The following is a 6480-nucleotide window of genomic DNA, read 5'->3' as shown; positions in this document are numbered from 1 at the left end:
TTTTTTCATATTGTGGGACTCCTCAGCAGTGTGCATCCAAAATAGTTCATTTCGTCACTTAAACAAATTTGCCGTTGAGGAGTCGCACAATAGGATGAAATAGCCGTCCAGTGCTTCTAGGTTTTCCATGGTGGTTTAGCTTCAACTGACTCATGATCTCAACCATTGAAATTACTATAATATCCATAAAACTCGTTATGATATTTATTGCCAGTCAATATAAATATACATTTTATTTTTAAATGATTTTTTTTCAGAACTTTAAGCTACTACTTTTAATCCAACTACTCAAAACAGATAAATCATATGACATTAATTAAATTTCTACCTGAAAGAAAAACATTTGGAGAAAATACAATTTTTTATATCACAAGTTCTCTAACTAGTCATGAATAACAAACTTTTATACAATCTGTTTTATTGTAGAATGGTATAGATATTTTAGTCAAGAAGTATAATCTAAATTTCTTGCTACCCAAGTGTTTAACTAATTGTTATCTAATGATGCTTTCTTCTGTACATTTTTCAATCCTTCTTCTTATTTAACAGTTGCTTTTTGGCTTTATATCAGAGTATATATTTATTTGGTCAGGTTACAATAAGAGTACCTTCAGTGTTCTTCAACACTTCTAAATTTACGACATAGTTTTGTAAGTTTATACAAACAGCTAACTTAGAATGAAAATAACTTCTGCGGATCGTTCATTTAATTGGTTTTAGTTACTATTAACGATTTCATCACTTACATCACGAACTGATCCTAAAGAACACTCAAATTCAGGAAGCAGTGGAAGGTTTTTTCGCTCTTGTATTAAATTCCAAGACAATGTTCACTTACAATCTCTGTTGAGAGTGGACCCAAGAGCTTTTGGTATCACAGCGAGCAATTCAACCCTAGATTACTAACCCAGTACCAATAGTATGAATATGTAAATTGGATAGGTCAACGAAATTACAGAATCATCTTCAAATCCAATTGGTGATGTAAATGAAGACATACCCTGAACTATTTGATGACATGATAACGGAAGGAAACTAATTATTTGAGTAACTCCCATAATATTTTATTTCATCAAAACTCTATTTAGTGTATTTTTATTTCACCAACTTAACACATTAAAATATTCCTAATATGGGAAGACATTTGACAAATTTATTGGAAAATAATTTACATTAAAAAGTGTCTTACTTGTACACAATTTTTTTCACTTTGAAACTGAATGTTCCAACAAAACGAGGTTATTGCAAATTACGTAATCCGTTTACAAAAATACACCTTGTCAAATACGTATTTAAGAAGAGAATAAAACAAAAAGAAAAAAAACAGTGACCAAAACATTTGGTTAAGGTGGAAGATAACAAAAATTTATTATTTAGATAAATAACGATATGAATATGTAAAATTACTGGATTAATCCAATGAACTAATAAAAATAATAAAACAGAAAAATAGATGTTTAATCAAATGGAAATAACATTATTAATGTCTTATCAAAAATGGCGATAACTGTTTACATAGCCGACCCTGAAACATGAAAAACTCTTTTTATCAACGCAGCTGAATAATACAATTCCCTAAACGCTGAACAAAGCATAATTCACCAGAGAAAGAAGAATAAATTAAAACGCTGAAGGGTAAACTAAGAGAACTCTTTTATATTAATAAGTAAACAATGTAGTACTTAAACACAATCATGATTAATAAGAACTATTTATTTCGTATTGTATCCTTTGGAAATAAACAAAATTCTAAACTGTTAAACCTACACTAAAAATATCATTTATTTTAAACAATGAATATCGCGTACACTGATGAAACTGTAATAAACTTACAAAACCATAAAGACAAACTTTATTTAGCTGATTTATTTGATAAAGATTCGTTTAATTTAGCAACAGATTTTTTTAGGAATGAGCATTAGATAATGATTTATAGAAAACTAACGAGTATTCGATAGATTTTTTGCCACAAAATCAGTACACATGAGTAAATTAAACTCAAGATCTCACACGGAATTAAGTGTTAATTCTTATTATTTTATAATAGGTATCAACCTTTTATTAGTGAAATAGAATCCAATAATTTGGCACTATTAAACGGGATTAATATTAAACTAAGTAAAAATTGTTGGTAGGCATTATATTAAAAAAACTAGCCAGTTCTCATAGCATTCGTCATCTTTGAAATAACTTATTTACTCACCTATTTATTAGTAATTCTTTATATGTTTTCATTTCTAAAATCTAATAAAACATAAAATCATCTGAGCATTGATAGTTTATATATATACATACAGTGTCCTACTTAATGTTTTCATACATTAAACATCACTGTATAAACAGATAAAATGATGTTCGTTCCTGTATTGTTAACGGCATATAAATTTTTTTAAAATTGAAACAACCTTAATTATATAATAAATTATTATACTAAAAACAATATTTCAGTGAATTAAATTACTTTATCCCCATAAATTAAATTTAGTTAGCGTAAATTGTAGCGCTAGCGAACGTTTTTATTTATACTCCAATAATTTTGGCAATTCCTTTCATTTCATTAGCTACTTATTTATATTTTACTGTAAACAAGTAAAAAACAATGAAGAAAATCGTAGAATTATTCGTTACCGCATTATAATTTAATTGTAAGTTTTATACTACTCATTAGTCGTATAAACATTTAATAGAACAGAAATCTGTAGTTTGTTAATGGCGTGGGAATAGATAAAAAGATTATTCATTTCCTCGATATTATAATGAAACACCACTGTTATAAAAGTGAGTCTACTGAGATATGAAAAAACTCAGGGCTTACGAGGTATGTGATTTTTTTGAAAATAGAAACTTGTATGCAAAATGTTTAGTTTAGTAGGTTATCTTTGTTGACCTGTCCGCTCGATCAGTTCATTAACCCAAATTAGCTAGTTAAGTATTGATTATACTATATCATCGAGTTGTTTAAAATCACAGCGACACGAAATTCAACATATCCAAAATAGTATGTGAATAGTTGTTTTTTAACAGTTAAGTGTAATGACAGGGTTTCGAGTCACTAAGTAACGCTTATCAGACAACAACACAGTACGTGAATACATTTTGATAAAATCTTTTAAATGTAACAACAGCTAACATTATTCCTTTTTACTCTTGTCCAATAAAAGATTATATCTGCAGGGGAGTCCTTTAATTTTTTTCATTAAGGTAATAATTTAAAAGAAAAATACCGTCAGAATACAAACTCATGAAGCATACAAAATAGCCTTGTGATGAATAAAAAATAATTATTGACTATCCTATAAATCAATATAAATACGATTGAAAACAAATTATATTATATAAATGGTACCGAATAGTTGACGAGTATCATAACAAAAGCTTTACTTCGTATCAGCCTACTAAATCCTTCGTGAGGTTATCAGACATTTCAATAAACTAACCTGAACTTCAGAGACAAAACCACGAATTTCAGTTAGTTTTAGTGAAATCGATTAGTACTCATATTTGTAAAACGACGAACCACTGCAATTCCCACGATGCGAAGTAAGAACACCAAGACTGATTCAAGGTAAGATTTGTTAAACTGAAAAGACGACGACGACCTTAGTCGAAAATGCACTCATTTATATATTGATTTGTACACCTATTTGACAATTACTTAGGATGAAATCACATGTATGAAAAAATACATGTTACACGTCATACTGAGCATAGTTGACATTAATTTAATACAAGAATATTGTATCTTGAATAAAGTGAACACTCAAATAAACTAATGTTATACCGAGTAAAATATCACAGTAGGAAAAAGAAACCACATGCAATCAAGTCATACGGAAAAGTGAAGTCCTGTTTTGAAATCATGAAGTATAAGAACAGTAATAGTTATAAACTGGCAAAATGATGGTTAAGTTTATCAGTATATTTTTGCAACTTAGTGACCTAGAGAAACAACCAGAGGTCGATTAATCCTTTTTTTCAGATTCTCGTTGCTTCAGACAGCTTTCAGCTAGAAAGAAAACTGTTGACGTGATTGTCATTACTAATCATCTAATCATATGTAAAACTGTATGAGCATCGGTAGTTACTTGCAACATTAAGATAACCTATACTACTAACAAATGAACAAACATTCTACACTTTACATAAAGACAAAAGTACCTCGACAAATCAATTAATATTCACTAAGCAAAGAAAATTAACATACTAATATAAAAATACCTTATTTGTTCCTACTAAATTACCCTATTCTTAATTTTATGCCATATAAATATATGTAACAAACGAATAATCAGCAATATCTTAGTAGATTCCATACCTAATCACAGTTTATATGTATAAATTTTAATTTATATGAATTATGTTCATCTGGAGAATAAACAAGGGATAAATTATACTTACCATTTTAGTGATTATACACATATATCTCAGTGTTTAACTCAGGATTTCATTGAAAAAAATTGATAAATACTGACCAAAACACGTTGGAGCTCATGTTATACATAACGGCTAGTAGTGGAATCCACGACGCGCGTTTCGTCCCATTTGGGACTCGTCAGCTGGAAGTACCTGAATCTCAGAGTCGATGTTCATTCTGAAACTCGAACCCAGTACCGTGCGCTCGAAACGCCATCACGTCATCCACTTAGCTACTGAATTCCACAGTATGATCGTATGACAACAAGAGACTGATCAATTGCATTCCTAAACATCAATGGGAGATTCAAGTAAACAATACCAAGTGAATTTAGATAGAAATTGTTTTGTTATTTAATTATATATCAAGTAAAGGACCAATATTGTAAAAAAAATTAATACTCTCATTTATAATGAACTTTATGATTGGGTTTATTAGTGAGCATTTTTGTTTTTGCAATGGGCTTTGAAAATTAGGAGATAAACAGCTAAATAGTTGGAACATTTCAATTTTCCCCAGTGGAATTCATCTATGCTGTGAATATTATTCAATGGTGATAAAACCAGACGTTAAGTTCTCTGAACTTTTATTCATTAAGTGTAATTTCAGACCTTGTATGTGAATATATAAATGATGATCCAGTTTCGCTTATGATATTAAGTACGTAATTGATCATGTTTATTTGAAAGTGTATGTCATGAGTAAAATCATTACGCCATACCATATTGAATAAATCAAATGTAATTTATATCGTTAAATGATAAGTAGCAATGTACTTCGCTTCATTTTTTTAGTATACCTATATCTAAATTGATGCCTATTTACTTACTTATTTATTTGAACACATAAATATTGGTAAAAAGGGGCACCGAATACATATGCGCCACACAAGTCACTTGATTTGTGTGAGGACTGTGATACTGCCCGGGTGCCCAGACCGAAGTAAGTAGTTTTCTCAGGCGGCCACACCCGGAGCCTTTGACCTAAAGGTCCAATCCACAAGGAAAAGGGGGAACGTAAGGAGACGTAGTCCCATGGTAGCCGGTGACCAACAATAAGTCCATACACCATTTGTTCCTTCAGGATCCTGGAGCCAATGTGCACCATTGGTTTGGAATCAGGGTTTCTCGAACCCCTAGATAGACCCTCCGTGTCTACTGACCCGGTTAAAGCTCTGGACATTAGCTTTTCGTTCTCTCAATTTTATAAACAATACTCCTGCCGCGAAAAAGCAGTAAGTAGGATTCTCCTGGTAGTGGCTGTATACGCGTGTCCATGTAAGAGCATTTCGAGAGGAAGAGATGACTCTCCCCACCCGCGGCCGTACAAAGGCATTTAATGGCTAACCTGAACTCAAACTCAGTACTTATTATTTTAAACGCCTAAGTATTACATGATTTGCTATAAATTCATCACCTCTTATTCAATAGGAGTGATATTTATTTCTAATAAGCATTAAATAGCCTATTAGATAAACCACTAATACTTGAGGCGATATGTAAGTTGACAACATCTTAGTAAAAAAATCTAACACGAGGAGACAGTCTAGTGGTTCAATAACTGACTTCAGTTAAATTGCACGACGATTGTTATCGAAATGTACATGCCTCCAATCTTCGTATGTAATTATCTACTTAACTCGTGTTAGTGTATAATGGCGTTAAATAAGTCAAATACGAGGGTGGATTTCGAATACGTATATTTCACATAATCGACGATTTAGACAGATAATCAATTGTTTTGTCCAGAAGCCAGAATAACTTATGTCGGCTCGATATACTACCAGACACTAAAACAGTTAGACTACTTACAAGCCTAATTAACTATTTCCTTACACCTGTTACTCCAGGTGTAACATCATTTTCTAATTTCCTCTTTAACTGGAGGCTCGTTTGTTCTCTCCCACAGTAGGCTGTTGCTGATGGCATCTGGCCAAAGGATATTGATTACTTTGCGTAGACAGTTGTTTATAAATACTTATACTATTTCGGTAATGATTGTGGTGGTTCTCCACGTTTCAGCTCCGTACAGTAGAACAATCTTGACGTTTACATTGACAATTCTGA

This window comes from Schistosoma haematobium, chromosome 1 (genome assembly GCF_000699445.3).
Source record: "Schistosoma haematobium chromosome 1, whole genome shotgun sequence".
In the NCBI taxonomy this organism is placed as follows: domain Eukaryota; kingdom Metazoa; phylum Platyhelminthes; class Trematoda; order Strigeidida; family Schistosomatidae; genus Schistosoma; species Schistosoma haematobium.
Note: the sequence above shows the minus strand (reverse complement) of the source record.